Raw genomic sequence first — 22,212 nt, forward strand, 5'->3', positions numbered from 1 at the left:
AAAAAAAAAAAAAAATTTTAAAAAAAAAAAAAAAAAAAAAAAAAAAAAGAAAATAATATCATGATCAATTGTCAAGCACTAGGAAGAAATTAAGTAGTTCAAAATATAGGTAGTCAAAACTTAAGCATGTGTAGATTAAAAATATCAAAATTTAAAGCAGATCTGTGGGAACATTTTTTTTCCCTCAAAGACACATTCTACCTTCTTAAATAGCATGATTGAAATGAAAACTTTACCCAGATTCATCTTCTGCTCCCCCTCCCCCCCAAAAAAAAAAAAAACCCCCCCCCCCCCCCCCCCCCCCCCCCCGGTAGGGAAGCCCCATCTTTTCTTGTCAGTGTAAAGATTCTCATGTTTTCTCTAGTTTAGATATTCACCATCAATTTCCTATACTATTACAGTGTCTCCAATTGGAGCCTCATTTTGTTTCTTTCTGCTCCTTTTCAATCCCTCTTTAAATTTTTCGCTAGAATTACTCTTTTCCATAAGTTTCTGTTATTTAAGAAAACCAAATCATCTTATAAAAACATTTAAGAACTTCCATACTCTTGCTCCATATTGCTTACCTATTCTTTTCTACATAAGGTGTGGCCTTGAGTAAGTTTCTTAGCTTTCTACACTGCAATTACCTCACCTGACAAATGGGATGAATAATACCTCATAGGGATTATTCTAAGAATTAATTGAAATATTATGCATAACGTACTTAACATCAAACACATAGTATGTGGTAAATATATGTTAGTTCTTATTAATATAATCATTTCTGTTACTTACCTTGGGGAAATTATGTATTTGCCATGCTACACTACTGATACTTCAGCACTTAATGTGAAATCCTCTAGGAATTTTCCTGCAATTCTCTTGTAAGAATTAAATAATGCTCCTTTTAATTTGACCATACTAATTTTTAGATTTTGCCTTGTATCATATTTAGTTCTTTAAACTTAAGGATAAGCTTTTTGAGAATTGTAACATTCTTATCTCTTTACCCCAGAGAAAAATACAATAAAATACAATAAAGAATACAATAAATGGTCAGTATTGCTAAATGAATATTCCTATAATTTTTAATTTTATTCTTGAGGACATAAATGAATATTGTTGCATGTTATCACAGCAGAAGACACTATAGCTAATGAAAATAGATCATTGATAAACATTCTAAATGTGGATCTAAAACAGAGGTCAATGCTTAAAAAATGGTATTAACATTATTTCAACTTTTAAAGTTTACTAGACAATGTATTATTTCTTTAATGTTCTGCATCTAATAAAAGTGATCTGTGTATTTCAAGCAAAGCAGAATTCTTCAAAGATTTCTCTCCTAATCTTAGATAATTGGCTCATTATAATGTATAATTTTCTATTCAATATTATATTTTGAAATATTGACTTCTCTAGCATTTCTAAAATGTTTTTAAAAGAACTGTAAACTCTTGAAGAACATAGCAGCTAAACAAACAGAGCCATCATTTCTGCAAACATATCAAACTTCAGATTTGGGGTTTAAACTAATTTACCGCACAAAGAATCGTATTGTTTACGATGATTTAAAACACTTATCTGAGGTGATATTTCAACCCTGGCACCGTAATTTTCAGGAGTTGAAGAAACAGTTCAGCGAAATAATATGATCCTTTCACTAATTTGTTAGAATTCAAGGCTAAATTAGATCAGTTTGAATTTTTGAAAAGCACTAGAGGACGCCCACTCTCTCGTGGATTCAGAGTCTGGAAGGTGATTACATCATGCTCCGTAAGGTCCTGCTGATATAGAGCCGGTCCAGGAACTCTAACTCAAAGGCGCTCCCAACTCCTCCAGCCCGGGTTGCCAGCTCTGGCTTCTGAGATCACAGGAGGGGCGGCTCTGAGGTATCGCGAGATTTGGTTTTCGTGGCTTTCGCAATTCTATTGTGGAGGAGGAGGGACCCTGTAGGTCCGGGTATTCTGGACAAGTCCACGCCTTTGGCTTGTCGTAGCTCTACACTACCCAGATCCTGGAAGATCTCTGGAAGCCTGGATGTGGAGTCAGCATGAACCGCACGTGCAGAGTCACTATTCCTGCGCCTTCCTTCAGGCATCCCGGAACTCCAGGCCTGAGGAGCCACCCCAGCCTAGCCAGCCATCCTCCTGGGGCCAGGGGTTCCTCCTCCTGTGTTCCCCATGCCGAGTGCGGAAGGCCACGTGAGCGAGAGGTGCCAGGCAGGCGCATAGGGCCTTGTGGGAATCAGGTCTCCCAGGTGCCTCCACGGAAGACTTCCATACAGCTCCGTGGATGGCAAGACCAAGGAGCTCCTGTGAGATATGGCAGCAGGGGAACAGGCCTCTGTTCTGGGGCATTCTGGACCTTGGGAGTTCAGTGTGTTCCCCAGAAGTCCCTGCCTGTGGCCTGCTCTATCCTCCACTGCCCAGACCCAGGTCGGGGGGGAGGGGCAGACTGGATCTTGCAGTAATCAAAATAAGCCAGATCCTGTATTTGCACTTAGTGAGAGGTGAGTGTTCATTTATAGCTGTTAAGTACAAATGACCTTTATTTTAATTCAGAGAACCCCATCAGAAGTGTTTAGTTGACTTCAGTTATCATCGTACATTAGAGATAGAAAAGAATTGGAGCCTGTTGTTACTGTCTAATAATAAGATTTTTGCACCTACTTGTCTTATTGCTTTGGTACTGCTGAGATGTTCAATGGAAGGAAATAATTATGGTAATATTATCCAGAACAGATGTGCTGGAAATTGTCTCATAACTTTGATATGGTTTTAATCGACAAAACAAAACAAAATATCTTAGGCTCCTTTGAGAACTGTAGTTGGATAACCTCTATGTTGTGTGTGAGTTTGTGTGTATAAATTTATATTTGTCACAGATTGATGCTGTGTTAGATAAATGTTTTAGAGTTCATCTAACTACCATTTATTCTCTCAGTTTGCTGATGGAAAAAAATGGAATATGCACTACCTTGGCCAAAGTCAGAGCTGTGACTAATTTCAAATAAATTCTTTATATTTCCAATCATATTTTTTATATTCCCCTGAGATATAGCCAGGAGTAAGAGCACAAACCAAATGTTAAGAGTCCTGATGCCTAAATACTTTGAATACTTGCTCACAAACTTCAAAAAATATCAGAAGCCATCGCAGTGTAATCCAATACTGTACGTGTAAGGGTGAGTGCCACACTAATAAGAAATGAGCCTAATTGGATGTTTAAATGTATCAATTTAGGAGCATATTTATTTGTTGCATGAGAACTTATTTTTGAAAAAATAAAATACATCTTTTACTGCGTAATACACTCTCAAAGACATTACAAAGCAACCAGACAAGTAGTATATCTGTATGAACTAGAAGCCTATGGAATGCTTTTAAAAAATACTATAAATAATAGCTATTTTCACATAGTGCTTATTTGTGCCAGGCACTTGTCCTAAGTAGTTTTTTTCCTAAACTCACACATTCCCTCACAGATTCCACATTATAATCCAGTGAGGAGAGTACTGTTATTACCATGTTCATTTTATGACAAGAGATGTTCAGTAACTTCCTCAAAATCACCCAGAAAATAAATATTGGATCCAGCATTTGAACTGTTAAAATATAGCTCTGGATTCTGTGCTCTAAATAATTATTTCCCCTCCCAAAGCCAGCATCTTTTGGGTTAGGTGTATAGACAGTCTAATCTCTTTATGTAAACATCTTTTTTCAGAACAAGTACAAAGTGTGAAGATATTTTTGTCATAAACAAATGCCCTGAAGAAGTCATTTACTGCAGAGAAGGCTTCCAGTAACCAGACAAACGCCCTGCTGGGCTCCAAGGGACATCACTTAGACATGTAAGTCCCTCATGCAATCCCCTGGCACCTTGATTATATTCCCTTGTCTTCTCCACCCCCTCCGAAGTCCCCCAACTTTGCTTCTGGTCAGTCTCATGTTGTGAGGACTATCCCCCCACATGCAAACCAGTCAAAGCGTTCATTATCCAATAAAGTTTGTGTGTGCTCTTTCCACCTGTGGTTATATATTTTTCCTTGATCAGCTCTGAAATATATTTACCCCCTATGGTTGGTATATATTTTCCATTTGCACATATGTTTTTTATTTATTCCTCTTTCTTGTCTACTTTGGATGAATCAGGTTTAATTTGATTATTCTGTTAATCTTAAAACTGCCAGTTTGGTTGAACTTAAGGCTCTTATTTTTTGGTCCAGGTCATGATCTCAGGGTGTGAGATAGAGCCCAAGTGGGGGAGGGGGGTCTACACTCAGCGGGGTGTCTGCTTGAGACCTTCCCTCTCCCTCTGTCCCTCCCCACAGCTCTCTTTCTCTTTCTAAATAAATGGATAAATAAATCTTTAAAAAGGCCAAAATAAATAAAACTGCCAGTTATTTTACCAGGAAAAAAAATAGGTTTTTTTTGGGAATAGCAGAGAATTGCAATCTGGGACAAGCAAACTACAGCAAAACCATAGGCAAGTCTGCAGAACAAAGGAGGGGAACACTTTTTCGTAGAAGAAAGGGGGAAATTGTGAGGGTTTGTTATAAACAAAAAGTCCATTGGTGTAAACTGGGAGTTCAGACTATAGGGCTTTTCATTGGCTGAGCTGGAACTGTCTCTCATTGGCTGGACTGTGGTAGGGAGGAGGGAAGAATCTTTTCCTCCTGCTGTTGTAGTAAAGTGGTAGCTAAAATGGTATGGACTTGCAACTTTCCTTTTTGGGTTTGCAATTGATGAATAGTAGGGCAGGAGAACGCCATGTTGGCCTCTTGACTCCCTTCTAAAGGTTTTTTAAAATTGATTTTCACATTTCCTTTTTTCCTTCTCCATTAACAGTTTAGCTCTCTTATTTTTCTTACAGTGGTAATTTCTAGAGAATGTAATTATGCATTTTTTATGTATTATTGTCTACCTTTAAATTAGCACATTTGTTACTTCTTAGTGCAAGCATCTTCAAACAGTTTCACTCTGTTTACCCCACTCCTGCCTTTTGTGCTTGTGTTGTGCTAAATTTTACTTCTACATTTGTGATCTGCCTTACAAGACATCAGTCAGTATTCATTTGCATTCACCTTTTCCAATGTTTGTGATTACTTCTGATGTTCTGTGTTTTTATTTCTCTGACACATCTTTACTTTGCCTTCATTTCTGAAGGATATTTTTGTTAGAATTCTAGGTGAATTGTCTTTTTCTTTTTGATCACTTTAAATATAGTCTGTTGTTTTCTGCCTTCCATACTAATGATGATCCTTAAGCTGCAAGTTTTATTTACTTATTTTTTTGGGGGGGTTCTCCTTTGAAAGCAAAGTGTGATTTTCTTTGGTTGCTCTTAAAGTTTTCTCTTTATTTTTTGGCAACCTAACTAATAACTAACAAGTAACTAAAATATTGAAATCACCTAATAGATTTCTCTTTTTCTTTGTTATTTTTCTTTGATTTTTGGTCATTTGTTTTTCTTCCTTTTGCAAGCCTCATACTTTGGACTGGATCAAAATCATAGAAATTCAGAATGATGTTATCTTCCTCCAGTTGGGCTAAATTTTCTTTTGGAAAACAGAGCACTAGTGGATCCCCTTGGTCCTGTTAAGGCTTGGTTTTAATCTTTGTTAAAGCTATTTGATTTTTGTCTTTATTCCTCAGGGGTAGGCCTTGATATTACAGCGTTGCCCTTCTGGGGTCTCAGATTAAAGTCTCGGGTCTTACCAAAGCCACCCACCTTGGCAGGGTTTGAACTCCAGCTATTCTCCCAATACCATGTGGCTGCTGTGATCTCTGCTTTAGCATTTTAGCCTCCCACATTCTGTTTATACAAAGACTTAAAATTTTTTTTTCTAAGTCTTACTCTCTGAGTGCAATTTAGAAATTAGCCAATGATTTAGGGGAGATTTGTATACTAATTTTCCAACTCTGTCTCTGGGGTTTCCTTCTCCTCTGGTGTTTGCCCTTTAAATGGCAGTCAGTATGGGGGCCCTCAAATCTGCCCTCACTCTACTCAGTGCAGCAAGACTTGTAGTTCCTGCCTATGCTCTCTTTCCCTCGTCTGATATTTGGAAAATGAACTTTAGCGAACAAGGAAGGCCAGGGACAATATGAATCTCACATTATACATTCCTTTCTCTCAAGGAGGTTAACTCTTCAAGCCCTTTCTACATTGGATGCCTTCCAAAACCTTCAAATCCATGCTTTATAAATTTTTCCAGCTTTTATAGTTGTTTTATGCTGGAGGATTAGTCCAAAACAAGCTATTCTACTATGGCTGGAACCAGAAGGTCACACATGTTTATTTTTATAAATTGTATTTTATTCAGAAGAGGTAATGTAACCCATGATGACAGTGAAAAAGAATATAGAAGTTTGGAAGATATATGATGAAAAATATATTACTCTGACTCCCGGTTTCCCTTTATAAATTCAACTAAGCTTCGTATGCATTTACAATCACAGATCTGCATGTCTTTGTATGTATTTTTGAATTTGTACATATATGTGTATGAACTCTTAAAATTATGCTACTCTAATTAAGAAATTAACACTTTCTTATTAATTAAAGCCACTTTTGCCAGTCATTTTTCTTTTCATTTTTAAACTTTGTATATTGTTAAATTTATCAAATCTTTTCTTAATTGATTTCTGAATTTTGTGTCATCTGCTTAGAAGGGTCATCTTACTCCAAGCATATGTTAAAAATATCTTCAATGTTTTCTTCAAGCACTTGAAAGTTTTCATTTATTATGTTAAAAAGCTGAATCAATCTAAAATTTAGTTTGGTATAAGGACTGAGGGAAGGAGAAGTCCAGTTATATTTTTGCAAATGGCTGTCCATTTTTTATAACACTGCTTTTTGAATAATTCATCTTTTCTACATAAATTTGAAAATGCTGCAGTATTTGAACCGAATTTCTATAAATATTTGATATAACTATTGGCTCTATCTTCTGATCTGTTGGTATCTTTTGACTACCTAGCTATCAGCCAGTACTAACCTGTTTTATTAATTTGTTTTGTAATATATTTTAATGTTTGGTATGGCTTACTATTCATATTTAAAAATTTTTCCTAATTAGTCTCGCATCTTTATATTTTCAGTGTAAAAAGTCATTTTTTGTCAAATAATCCAGTTTGAGAAACACAGGTATAATATTGAACACCCTATGCTTGTGCTTTTTGTTCATAACTGAAGTTCCTGCTACCACTATTTCTATTCTTTTTATTAAACTGGATCAATTGTATCCCTAGAGCCTATGACCTGAGGTCATATGTTGTATGCACTGTGTGATGTGCTGGTTTGTCCCTACTCCCCCCATACACATCCTCAGACAGAGCCCCTTGAGAGCTCCTTTTCTTTTTCTGTCTCCTGTTACAAAACCAAGCCTAGTCCATCTAAATAGGACTTTGATGACATAAATGTATAAACCTTATCACAAAGAAGTACTTGATATAAATGGGCAACAAGTTGTAGTCAGTACCAAAAAGAATAGCATAGCAAAATATGTGTTTCAACATTGAGCTGTGCACTGAACTTAGATAATATTCTCGCTTAGTTCCTAGCTCTCTGTCTGCTACAAATATTAATCACATTGTTGTAAATAGTAAAGACAATTTTAAATACCTGACTCTACTTGGAGAATAGTCCTCCATTCATTTGGTTGATGCCAAACTGAAACAGGGCTGTTAGTCACACAGGTAGGTGAGACACTTAGAACCAAAAGTCAATGAATCATCAAGTTTTGCTTTCATAATTTCCAGGCATAGGGGTTATCCAAGATCTGGAAGATCAAAAAATGGTGGGGATCAGTTCTCGATTGCTAAATTAGGCAGAAGTCTGGAAAACCTAAAGTTAATAGAGTAAGGTAAACATAACAAGGAAAAATAAAAACAGGGAGAATGCAGAAGAGATTAAGCACCTGGACAGGTTTATTTGTCTGTAATTTCAAAAAGAAATGTATGTGCAGCTGCTCTGGAGGCTTGTGTATGTTAGATACCACAGAGTTAGGTGTTAATGTATGTCTGGCACATATTATTCTAGGAGAGTTCATCACTATACCTTCCCTTTGTTGAAATAGTGTCATCCTTTGAAATATCTGACCTACTAACTGCTTTATATATTAAAAAAAAGTACTAATGCATGTGATCTAGTGTGGACCCACCTATGATTACCTAAGGGAATGTTAGTCCATTGCAATTCAAGATCTACTTTGAATGTATACAGCCTTTAGGAGACATTGCAGTATAAATCAGGGTTTTTTTGGCAATTGCCATATTTTAATCATTTAAAAAATATTTTTTTATTCATGGGATAGTATCCATAAATATTGGCACATTTAAGAATTTATGTATAAGAATATACACACATACAGTATATACACATTAAGAACCATTTAAGTATGAATACAAGACATAATTTATTTCTTATGTATGCTTTCTTTCTTTTTATCTGTGCACACTCTATTGCCTCATAACACCACAAATGATAAAGTGTTGAAATTATAGCATTTGGCATGTAATACAATAAATGTGAGGATTTTGCAAACATTTGAAAATGAGAATATGAACAAGAATTCCTTTATGTGCTCTTTACTAATAGTTATTAATAAATATAATCTTTATTGGATATGTTGAATTATCTTTCCTTCTTTATATGAGTCATTTTATTGAAACCATTTAAGCACTTTCCTTGTGTCAATTGAAGATCTATAACAATCCTGTAAGGAAGAAAGGAGTGAAAAAAAAAAGAAAAAAGTAAGAAATTATACTAAGCCACAGGTAATTTCTGCTAGTTCTAATGGCTTTTTACCAGCTCTTTTGGTCAATACGATGTTCTATTTGACAGTAGCTGTTAGTGTAACACTGCCAGAGAAAGCCAGCCCGTGCATGCAGCAGCCAATATTCCTCCACATCCTCACACGTTGAGTAAATCTTTGCTTACTGGCAGCCTTGACCACTGGTTGGAACACTTGACTGGAAAGGAGAAACATAGATGTGAAAACTTGGGTTGGGGGGGGAAAGAGGAGACATGGAAAAGTTGAGAAAAAAAGAAAGGGAAAAGGATTTGAGAATTCTTTTCCTTAAAAATGAAAAATAAAAATTTTAGAATGATGAATCAAAGTGGAAAATATTCATGTATAATTCATAGCCACATAACGATTGCTTCCATGGATTTTTTTAAAACTTTTTTTTTTCTTTTAAGATTTTATTTATTTGTTTAGCAGAGAGAGAGAGAGAGAGGAGGGAACACAAGCGGGGGAGGGGGGCAGCTGGCAGAAGGAGAGGGAAAAGCAGGCTCCCCATGGAGCAGGGAACCCAGTGTAGGGCTTGATCCCAGAACCCTGGGATCATGATCTGAGCCAGCAGTGGCTTAACCGACTGAGCCACCCAGGCACCCCTGCTTCCGTGGATTTTTAAAACAACACAATACAATGAAAAAAGTGTTTAGTTAAAAGTGTCAATGGTATTGACTTCTTACAAATTCTTTACACTTAGAAGAAGTACAGTTCTTGCAAGAGCAAGATGAAGTTTTACTTCCAGGAACCATGCCACCATAAGAGTTAAGGAAATGCTGTCTTTGTTCTCAACATTTTTGAGCCAAAATTTAGCTGGTATGTTCTTGTCCTTTGGAGTCTTCTTCAGATGTCTATAGATAAATGTATGCTAGCTATCATTTCCATTTATCCCTATATAACAGGTAACTTGTTTCACTTTGATAAAAAGGCTCATATTAAAAGGACTTGATAGTTGAACAGATGTTGAAAAATATTTCCTTCTATTTCCAAGACCCTAATACTCACAGAATAAGTGAAAGAAAAAGTATATGTTCATTGAAACATAAAGATACACGTTTGCTTGCATTAAGAATGTTTAATTATAGGGTAATAACCTAAGTAAAGTATAAGTGAATTCTAAGAATAACATAACCATAACTAACATAACACAACTTTTGTAATAATATATAAAATGAGTATTTATATGTTGTAGGTGCATATAATTTATTCTATGCCTTATGTAATAAAACCTCAAAGATTTCATTTTTGGAAAGATGATGGTAGAGATCAGGAATAAATAATTAAGCTGTCATAATAAAAATATATTTTCAGGAACACCATTAAAAATAGCTACAAGTGAAAGTTAAAATATTTAAAGTTATTAATGTCATTATACTTCTTACCCTACAATCATTTTTAAGCAAACTCCTTTCATAGACAGAATGTGTACAGGTTAAGTTGTGTGAAAAGAGAACAATAAGCCACTTTGTCTTGCAGTATCAACAGATGGTAGACATCTATGAATGGAGAAGATAGAAAAAACTTGCCAATATCAACCTTTCAATGAGATTTTTCTGTAAACATATTCAACAGAAGAGGATAGATACGTAAATTTTCATAAACATTGCTTAAGGAACAGTTTAGATACCTTAGACAGGCTGGATGTGTAATGTAAAAGACTAAGCAAGATAAGATATTGCTAGAAGAACTCAGAATTCAAAGAATAAGCATAAAGTCAAAGAATACCCATGATGTAGGTGCCTTACATTGAAAGCAGATTAAAAAAAAAAGAGTAGTCTGACAATAGAACATGTTTTTGGCAATATCTCCCCTACTCCAGTCAAACACCAACAAAACAACCACCCCTATACTTATGGTTTCAGAGAGGTGCTATGCCTCACTATGCCTGCCTCACAGAATCCAGTGGTTCTGGTTGCCCCATTGGGTGTTGGTGGGCTCAAGCAGGCATTGACCTTCTGTTCTCAACTAGCTTAATCAGGAGATTCTTTGGTTCTCTTGCTAGGGTAGTGGCAGTGGGGCTGAGTGGGAAACCCATCTTTATTCCCCAACCAGCAGAAGCAGTCAGTGCTTCTAATACCCCCACCACCCCACCCAGGTAGTTTCCATGTGGTCCAGTGGTTGGTGAACCTCCACCGCCACCTGGCATCAAGGAGACTGAACAAGATGATGCAAAACAGTCTACTCACTCCCTACTGCCTTCCGCCCCAGCATCAACAGGACTTAGTGAAATGGTAAGAGGTAGGACTAGTTTGTATTCTGCTTTTCCCTTTCTCTTCCTCTAGTAGCATGGGGCCCAGCAGGGAAGGGCTCTTTTACCCCTACTTAGAAAAAATAGTGCTTCACTAGTGGGTACCCTACTTGTGTGGGGTGGTGTGGTAAGACCAAGAAGCTAGTCTTAAATACCTAGTTGGCCCTTGTGGTATACCTCCAACAGGAGGAAAGTCTTAATAAATATATATTATAATTTGTATACATATATATAAATATAAAATCTCTGGACCTAACACAAATATATTTATGTGTATGTATTTCATTTTCTTTTTTTTAAAGGTATTATTTATTTATTTGACAGAGAGAGAGAGCGAGAGCAAGCATGACCAGGGGAGCAGCAGGCAGGGGGAGAAGCAAGCTCCCCACTGAGCAAGGAACCCAATTCGGGGCTCGATCCCAGGACCCTGGAATAATGACCTAAGCCGAAGGCAGACACTTAATGACTGAACCACCCAGACACCCCTCATTTTCTTATATTACAAAATCAAAAAGCCCAGGTGCATAAAACATCCTATCAAGAACCAGGAAGAAACCACAACGTGAATGAGAAAAGACAATGGCAACATAGAGACAAATCAAATGTTGAAATTATCTGAAGAAGATTTTAAAGTAGCCGTCATAAAAGCACTTTATCAATTTTAAAATTCTCTTGAAACAGGGGCACTTAGGTGGCTCAGTACGTTAAGCATCTGACTTTTGATTTCCACTCAGGTCACGATCTCAGGGTCAAAAGATTGAGCTCCCTGTCCAGTTATGTGCTCAGTGTGGAGCCTGCTTCTCTCTCTCTCTCCCCTTGCCCCTCTCCCTGCTCGTATACTCTCTCTCTAAAATAAATAAGTCTTAAATATTAAAAATATAAAAATTCTCTTGTAACAAATGAAAAAATAGAAAAATCTCAGTTAAAAAATAGAATATCAAAGAAAAATCAAAAGGAAATTATTAAACTGGAAAGTACAATAACTGAACACATAACTCTCTGAATGGGTACTAGAGTGGAGATGTCAGAGGATAAAATAAATTAATTTGAGGACATATCAAAAAGGTTTACCTAATCTAAATAACAGAAAATGGACTGAAAATAAATTACTGTCTACATTAAGAAGCAAGAAAGATTCCCAAATAAACAACCTACCTGTTTGCCATAAGTAACCAGAAGAAGAATAAATGAACCCAAAGTTAGCAGAAGAAAGGAAATAATAGAAATTAGAGAAGAAATAAATGAAGTAGGAACCAAAAAAACAACAGGAAAGAGAACAAAACAAAAGAAAAAAACTAAGAGTTGTTTCTTTGAAAGATAAGCAAAATAAAAAAAAAAGACAAATCCTTGGCTAGACTAACGAAGGAGAACCCACATTGACAAAATTATAAATGAAAAAGGAAACATTGTAACAGATACCGCTTGAATTCAAAGGATCATCAGAGACTACCATGAACAACTATATGCCAACAAACTAGACAACCTAGAAGAAATGGAAAAAATTCTTAGAAACATACAATTTACCAAAACTGAATCAGGAAGAAATAGAAAATCTGGATAGACCAATTACTAGTAAGATTTAATTCCAAACCTCCCAAACAAGAAAGGTCAGGACCAGATGGTATCACTGGTGAATTCTACCAAACATTTAAAGAATTAACACCAGTCCTTCTCAAACTTTTCCAAAAAATCAGAGTAGGGAATACTCCCAAACTAATATTACAAGGCCACCATTATCTTGATACCAAAACCAGAGGAGGATATTACTAGAAAAGAGAACTACAGGCCATTTTCCCTAGCGAATATATAGACACAAAATTTCTCAATAAAATACCAAACCAGGGTGCCTGGGTGGCTCAGTTGGCTAAGCATCTGCCTTCGGCTCAGGTCGTGATCCCAGGGCTCTGGGACTGAGTCCCACATTGGGCTCCCTGCTCAGCGGGAAGCCTGCTTCTCTCAATCTCATTCCTCCTGCTTGTGCTCTCTCTCTCTCTCTGTCAAATAAATAAATAAAATCTTAAAAAATTACTACCAAACCATATTCAGCAGTACATTCAAAGAATCATTCACCATGATCAAGTGGGCTTTATCCCGGGGATGCAAGGATGGTTCAGTGTACACAAATCAGTAAATGTGATATGCCACATTACCAGAATGAAGTATAAAAATTATATGGTGGACTCAATAGATGCAGAAAAAGCATGTGACAAAATTCAACAACTATTCATGATAAAAACTCTTAACAAATTAAGAACATATCTCAACATAATAAAAGACATATATGACAAGCCTACAGCTAACATCGTACTCAATGGTGAAAGTTTGAAACATTTTTCTCTAAGATCAGGAACTAGACAAGAGCCCATTCTCATACTCCTATTCAACATAGTACTAGAAGTCTTAGCTAGAGCAATAAGGCAAGAAAAGGAAATAAAAGATACTTGAATTAGGAAGGAAGAAGTGAAATAGTTTCTGTTTACAGATGACATGATTTTGTATATAAAATACCCTAAAGACTCAATAAAAAAAACCTTGAGAACCAATAAATGAATTTGGTAAAGTTGCAAGATAAAAAAAATATAGAAAAATCACTCACATTTCTATACACTAAACTATTTGGAAAAGAAATTAAGAAAACAATCCCATTTGCAATAGTATCAAAAAAATTAAATGCTGGGGATAGATTTAACTGTGGAGGTGAAAGATCTGTACACTGAAAACTATAAAACATTGATGAAGGAAATTGAAGAAACAAATAAATGGGAAGATATTCTGTGTCCATGGATTGGAAGAATTAATTTCCTCTTAGTCATTTTCTCTAACTACTCTGACAGAGAAGTTGAAAGAAAATAGCATTTGAATAGATATGTCTTCATTTTGGTCTTTAAGCATTGGGCATTTCTTTTTGCTTGTTCTACTCTTAGAACATGATTAAAAAGCTCTTTTGTGTGGGAGATTCAAGAAGTTAATCTTAGGTGATTCTGTGTTCAGTTTTATTCACAGTATTCTTATATTCATGATTATTTTTTCCAGTTTATCATAGCTTAAAGATCCTCCTTTCTATCTTCTGAACACATTGAACTACAATTTTTTAATCTTAATTTTCTGTCTTCCTCAATGGTCAACCTATAGCAAAAATTTTTACAAGGAAAACTTACCTTCTCTATAAAATTTATAGAACTAAAATAATTACTCAAATACTGAATTTATAGAGTATGAGGTGCCCCAAAGGCTCTCTTTTAAAAAGTAGAGAAGAAAACTTTGGCAGGAAAGCCCCATGTAAAGCAATTCTTTCTTCCTGGAAAACTGTGGGTATTAGCAATTTCTGATGTTTTCATTAGTTAAAAGAAAATACCAAAGTCATCCTCCTGTGGTTTGTCTTTTTTAACTTGAATCTGAGTTTCCATTTTTTTAGGCAGCATTTTCTTGCTCCTCAGTACTTTACACTGGCAGGGGATGCTAGGCCTCTGAAGAAAATTTTGAATGAAACTGCTCAAGTATTAGATAACAGGAGGGTTGCTAATCCTATTGCTAACCTGATTCATGAGTGGTCTTTTTCACTATATACCTATCCCCCTTATAGCCATGTTATTCACAATTCCAAGTGGTTTTACTAGGTCATAAATCTGATGTATCACTTCTCTGCTTAAATCTCTAAGGCTCTCTATTGCCTTTGGGGTGTTCCAAGGTCCTTCTTGATCCATATAAAGCTCTCCATAACTATGAAATGGGTGTTCTTTACAATCAACCCCATTACTTGCTACTTTGGCTCCAGAATTTATGGTCCCACAATACTAAGTTACCTGTAGAACTCCACAATCTAAATGCATAATGCTTTTTACTTCTATACTTCTGCTTGTTGGTTTAGGAAGTCATGTCCATTGGAATAAAACAACATGTCATTTCCTGGATCATTGAGCACTACATCAGAAAGTAATGATGTACTATATGTTGGCTAATTGAACATAATAAAAAATAAAATATCAAAAAATAAAAAATAAAACATGTTGGAATGTTGGAAAAAATATTAATTGAAGCCATCCATTTAAATCTGCATTTTATTAGTAAAAACTTGGCTCAAGCCCACAGATCTATATTCTGTTTCTGCATGTGTAAGATAGTAGGCAGTATCTCAGTGTTTGCACTTAGATTGCTGTGCATTTCTAAGATCTTATTTTTTTATGGTGACTTGTGATCCCAGTTCCTGGTCCCAGTTCAGTTTCACTCATGTTTCACTTCCTGGGACTATTCTCCTGTCTTTGCTCCATACCAAATACATATGTGTTAAAAAAAAAAATGACTTTACTTGAGTTTCTTAAAACCCAAGTATTTCCGTGTATTGTGGACCTTATCTTAGTCTAGGGTAATGGAAAGCATTCAAATTGAAGCAAAAAAAGATTCAAAATTGATTATAAGTTCCTGTTATTTAATAATCCTTTAGGCATCCCATTATTTGAATTCAATACATATTTTTCCCAAAGGACTTCTAGTCAGGTTGGTTTAACTTTTTACACCTAGTTATCCTTTTAATCTCTTTTCCAGGCCCTTTTTTAGTTTTCTTTTTTAAAATTTATTTATTTGAGAGAGAGAGAGAGAACAAGTGGTGGGATGGGGCAGAAGGAGAGAGAGAGAGAGAAAGAGAGCGAGAGAAGCAGACTCCCTGCTGAGCAGGGTGCCTGATGCAGGGCTCGATTCCCAGGACCTGGAGATCATGACCTGAGCTGAATGCAGACACTTAACCGAGTGAGCCACCCAGGTGCCCCTGAGCCCTTTTTTTCTACCAGGAAGACTCAGCTACTTTCACCTGTAATGTTAATCAATTCCACATAATTCTTGACTCATAATGGCTTTCCTGAATTAATTTAGTTAACCAAAATGAACTTAGTGGATTTGAAGTTTAGACTCATTTTCCCCCCTTCCTTCAATGCATTTCTGTATGATGAAGTAAAAACCTGTATACTCCATTTGATAGGATTTAGACTAACTCTCATAGAAACAAGGGGGAGAAAACATTACATTTAGGATTTAAAATAACTGTCTCTTGGGACGCCTGGGTGGCTTAGTCGGTTAAGCATTTGCCTTCGGCTCCAGTCATGATCCCAGGGTCCTGAGATTGAGTCCCACATTGGGCTCTGTGCTCTGTGCAAAGTCTGCTTGTCCCTCTCCCTCTGGTCCTCCTCCTCTCTCAAATAAATAAAATCTTTAAAAAAAGAGACAGTATATTCACAAAATATCTAAACAAAATATCTTTTATCTAAAGAAGAAAATAATATATATGGAAAATGTTCAATAAGTGTTTATTAAAACAAAGTTCAAAAAATGGAATTTAATTGGGAATTTTGAGGGGGAAGCTATAAGCCTCCTGCCACAGGTTAGCAAACTTGGTTTGTGACTTTTAGTACATAACTTGTTTTTTAAAACTGAATTGAAACTAAATAGTTGGCAGAGCTGAAGTTGTAACATTATCACAAACACAATGGCAACAGCATTATTTTCTGTTTTATCCCAGTGACTGGTACTTCTGGCCAAGGGAGTGATATGTGCCTACTTAGAACTGAATCATCTTTTGTCAAGCCAGGAAAGAAAGCACTGGTGCAGCCAGGAGTTCCTCCGGGCAGACGTCATTTGGGTTCTCTAATTTAGTAGGGTGCAAATAGATCCTAAAATTAAAAACCCAGTCCTCTGTTTATTTCTTCTGTTTGGGAAGCAGTCAATAAACTCCACAAAACATGAGCTCTGTGCTGTGTTTCCAATGTCAGCTGCCTCTGTAGCCAACTTCTGCTTGCTATGAAAGGATTCCATTGACTTTCACCAACCAAAAACACAGGAGACTGACTATCCAGGAACCCCACTTTATTTTCAGTTATGGCTTCTTCTGTTTCCATATTTAAAAACAAAAAGTCTTTCTTACCTCTGGTTTTCCAGTTTAACCAGGTCTTCAATTTTACTGACAATAATGTGTTTATATGGTGTTTCAACCCAGTGGAAGCCCCAGTTCCCTATATGAATATATACATAGTCTTTCCTTCTTCTCCTTACCTTCCCATCCCCCACCATATACACAAAAATCACGTCATTCCTGAAATATGACCTCTCAAGGGTGGAGTATGCTTCATGCTGAAACAGCATATAACATTGGGTATGACTGACTTCATATGGGTCTGCTGAAAGACCAGAGGGGGAAAAAAAAAGAAAAAACATGCTCTTCTCTGAGCAAAAGCCATTCTGTACTCTGCACAGAAATGAGGACAGTTATTGTTCTGCCCTCTTTCTCAGAGGGTCACCCTTCTATACATTCTATACATTTGTGTCATAGCATGTTTTGTGCTTTTGTAAATTTGAGCTGGAATCTTAACTCCAACTTAAAGCAGCAATATATAATGAAAAGAGCATTGCATTTGAAATCAGAATATCTAGGTAAATTTGACACATTTCCTGTGAGATTATAAGCAAGATATTTTGACTCTTGTGAGCCTCAATTTATTGATTTTTAAAACTGGAGTAATAATAATGTTAATCATAGATAATTTGGAAATTTAAAATATTGTGAGAGAATTTGGTTTACAGTACAGTTTAATGTAAGTTTATTGTGTTAGGCTGGGCTCCTCTTGGTTCTAAGTGACAGATAACTCTAGCTGAAACGAAACAGAATATGCATTGCAAATCTGGATCTGATGCTTGCCTTGATTCTGTTTCCTGGTGCATCTTGCCTCTCCTTGGCCATCTTCTGCTGCTTCACATATGCTCTCCCTACACAGGGGACAAGGTAGTAGATGACAGGCTTCCAGCTTGATATACAAAAGGAAGAAAGACCCTCTCTCACCCTGTGGCTAGGGGGTACATTTCAAGAAAAGGTTCTAATCAGCTATAGTTGAGTTATATGTCCAATTATTTGACTGATTTCTGTACACAGCTTGGGTCACTGGATGTGGTTAAGGGAAGGCACCCTAGAATCACATGGGATGAGAAAAGAGTCATTTTGTTCTGGAAAGAGGGGTACTGGGCAGAGAAGAGAGAGTTGGCCACTTTAACTCTGTAACTGGTAAATATTAAAATCCATATTCATTACATATCTTTCTTCTTTATCCCTCTTTTTTTTCTGTCCCCATTGATGGTTTAAGGCTAATATATCAAACACTTACTGAGCTCCTACTCACTGCCAGTGATGCCAAGTGCTGGAAAACGAAAATGAAAAGATGTGGCTCTCAAGAAATCATTGCCCAGTTGGGGAGATTGTAATGATATAGTGTGATCTCCACTGTACTTTAGAGATAGGCATAGAGTGCAATGACTGGGACAAAGGAAGTGTACCATATTGAGGCATGCTTCCTGAAGGACCTAATATGTAAAATGAATTTTGGAAGATAATTAAGAATTAGCCAGGCAAAGATGGTGGGAAAGAATTTTGGTATATAGTTTAAAATTACACACCATCTGGTTTTCTTTGCTATGCATTTTAGCCTTCTCCAATTTTAATGTGTCTTGGTAGTGATCACATCTTACACATCTTCTATACCATTGACAGTGCTTGCACAGTGCTGACTACCTTACTGTTTCTTGCTGCCTAATCAATGTTGGCAATTTTTTCTTCTCATCACTGGCCATTTGGAACATTTTTTTCCCTCCTTAGGAAAATGAGCTAATTATTAATAGTAATGGAATGGCATATGAAACAGAGTGTCAGTTTTCCTGGAGAGCTTTTCAGATTTCACCAGGTTTTAATTTTTTCCTCCTAAGAATTCTTCATGCTACTCCAGTAGTGCCATTTTAGCCAATTTGAGAAGCTATAGCCATTCATACATGACGAATGTCAAAGTGATGCCTCTTCTGAACCACCCCTTCAACTGAAAAAACAAAAATCTGACTTTTGCCAACTGCTTTGGTCAAACTTTTGTTCAAAAAATATATTAACTTAGGAAAATAGCATCATGTAGCTATGCCATGCCAGTAAAAATACCACCATGTCCAGAAAATACACTCGTGGGTGGCTTGATTTGCCTAGAACACGTAATTAAATTTTCTTCCCTTTCCTCAATGACATATTCACAGTCACTGATTGGTTGCTGGAACTATATGTATCTCCAAAACCACTGATCTCTGATTTAATTCACGTGTAAGACTTAGATGCAAGAAAAACAATACTGACTTTGAGTGAACCCATCGGCAACTCTTTCTCTCAATGCATGTTTATCTATCTACATATGGTGTAAGTGGCTTTAACTATATGCATACACAAGCTGACAGGGTATTTATTCTTAATATATTGGATATTAGGAGTATTTTTATATTTAAGTATATCAATTAACACAATCCCCACATGTGGCTGGGGGGATATAGATATTTTCTCTGTGACTATGAGGTAATTCTCACTTTTTTGGATTTTGGTTATGAGGAGAGAGTGAGCAATAGTGATGTGCCATCTCTGGAAACTGTCTGGTGGCATTTGTACTTTCCAGGCCTGCTTTACCAATTCCACCTCTAATCCTGTGAAATTTGTTTTATGCCCTTATGTTTCATACAAAAAAAATAGAGACACATCTTATCCATTGACTCCAAGAAGTCATTGATAGAAAAGCTTTCTTTGAAATACTCATTTGGTTCAATTACATTCAAGATATTTTTGGATAAAGAGGATTTTTAACACATATAGTTTTCTTCTCTGGGGCAAATAGGTGGTCCAATGGTCTTTCTTTGGCTGGAATATGGAAATAAAGTGACATTGACTTGTGTGGCATTAGCACAAGGGAACCCAAAAAGATAAAAGGCAGCATCCTTGATAAGAAAAGACACAGTGTACATGGCCCTGGGGTCCAAAACAGTACAAGTAAAAGGACAAATTCTGAGGTAAGGGAGAGACTTAGAATCAGGTTCTTGAGTTGCTTGGGATGTGTACCTGAATCAGGGAAAGGTGTTAAGAGCACTCTGGCAGTACAGAACATTTTCATGAATTGTGTGAAGTCAGGTTTCTTCACATTAATGAATTCTTTTAATATGTTTGGCATCATCTTCAAGATAGGATGCACGTTCCCACAATTGCTTCTCTGCACCAGGCCTTCCTCAGTAGGACAGGCAGTAGGCCAGCCATAGAATCATAGGATGTTTTACAGAGGTTCTCTCAGTTTGACCTTCAGGAAGGGGTACTGACGTTCAGAGTGATGAGTAGGGTCTCTGTGGGCTGAGAGCAAAAGGCAGACTTGAAATATCTGGTGGATTCCCTTGAATGAAGGTTCAATAAGTCAGAAAACTATGGGAAAATTACCTCCGTCTTAATGAAAAAGCCGTGGGGGCCATTCTCTTTCTTGTCACTGGTCAGATTACACATGCAGTGCTCAAGGGTCAGATAGTACCTTCCACCTAAATACCTTCCTACAGGCCTATGCCAGTCTGCTTATTCTATGGTCTTTTCCCCCACTCCTGCCAATTTTCCAAAAATTATCTGAGTAACCTAGATTTTATTTGGATTTTGATTAGCTGTTGATATTTTAGGACTCATAGGGAAGTTGCATGGGGTAGAAACACTGAGTGCAATTAAATGGGGATATTCTTGATGGAGAAGTGCAGTAAGGCAAGACTAGAAAGGTGAAACAGTTGTGCTGTTGATACACAGCCCTTCATACACAATGATGGAGTTTTCCTTTAGGCCTCTGTGGATTGTGGGCAGGAGAATGAAGGCATAGACCTGGAGAATATGTGCTTCGTCCAAATCCAGAAACCTATTGAGACCCTGGCTGGGGACCTGATGATTGTAGGAATGGTTAGTGTCCTAGGTAGGGACTGTGTGAGTTTATAGTAGCCTTCTCAGAAAGAGTGGCTCATGAACCTGCACTTAAGTTTGTGCTTGGCTGGAAGCTTGGAAAGGAAATGTGCCTGCTTTGGGAGGATACAGGCACCAGGCTCTTGGAACCAATTTAATTGCAGTCTTCCTCACACAAACATACAACAGCTCTTGGCACGTAGGTACTTTGTTGAATTCTATTAAAATTAAATTGAAACCCAGACATTTTACTCTACATATTATATTTATTCCAGAGCTTATTTTAGGGGCACAAATGATGGTTTAATCAGTCTTTCCATCAATGTCTCATATTTATTTGTCTGTAAACCTAATTCCCTCTTATTATCTCAAAGCTGGCTGAGATGTCATCAAACATGTCCAGACTTGTTCCTTTCAGCATATTAGCCCCATGAGAAAGACAGCCTTTCCTGCTATCTCTAACAGACATTTTCTGAGGGGAATCAGTGTTGGGTCAATAGCCATTGGGTAGAGTTGGGTCACTTGTAATTTCTGAACTAGAAATAGACTGATTGGCCAAATTTAGATAACCTGCCTGTTGCCATAGCTGCTGAGGAATGGAGGACATGCTACTGTGATCAACGGTTCATTCTATTTAAACCTCATGGAGGTGGGTGGGGGGAATTATCCCAAAAAAGAGGCTGTTGTTTCTAATGGAAGATGATAGGACATCCTGGGTAGATAAAAGAAAAGCTACCACAGTCTACTCTCAATCTCTCTCTCTCTCTCTCTCTCTCTCTCTATATATATATATATATATATAATCTTTTAAAGTTGGAAAATTTATATTTGGAATATATAAAAGGAAGTTCAGAAGTTCTCTTTATATGCAATTCTGGTATAAATATACTAATTTACTATTGTTTATTTCATCCCAGCCATTATAGGCGGTTGGCAATCAATACTTTTCAAGATAGTGTAAATTAGACTAGACAAAAAGATGAAGTCAAATATAGAGATATGGAAAATGTTATGAAATGATAGAAAATAAACCCAAGCTTTGTAAATATACCATATTAAGGTCATCTGTTACTTCAGAAGATACAACCAAAGAGATGGAAATCAGAAGATGAAGCTTAGTGGGCATCAGGATTATGGTGGTAGAACAGTTAACACTTTGATTCCAAAATTGCCTTAGTTCAAGCCCTGATTATCTTTTCATTTGATAATGGAGGTAGAGTTCTGAATACACTTCTTGGGTCCAGTTTGTCTCCCATCTAATCAATTTGTCATTATTATCAATACTATTTTTTTTTTTTAAAGATTTTATTTATTTATTTGACAGAGATAGAGACAGCCAGCGAGAGAGGGAACACAAGCAGGGGGAGTGGGAGAGGAAGAAGCAGGCTCATAACAGAGGAGCCTGATGTGGGGCTCGATCCCATAACGCCGGGA

Source organism: Ailuropoda melanoleuca, chromosome 9, assembly GCF_002007445.2.
Source record: "Ailuropoda melanoleuca isolate Jingjing chromosome 9, ASM200744v2, whole genome shotgun sequence".
NCBI lineage: Eukaryota > Metazoa > Chordata > Mammalia > Carnivora > Ursidae > Ailuropoda > Ailuropoda melanoleuca.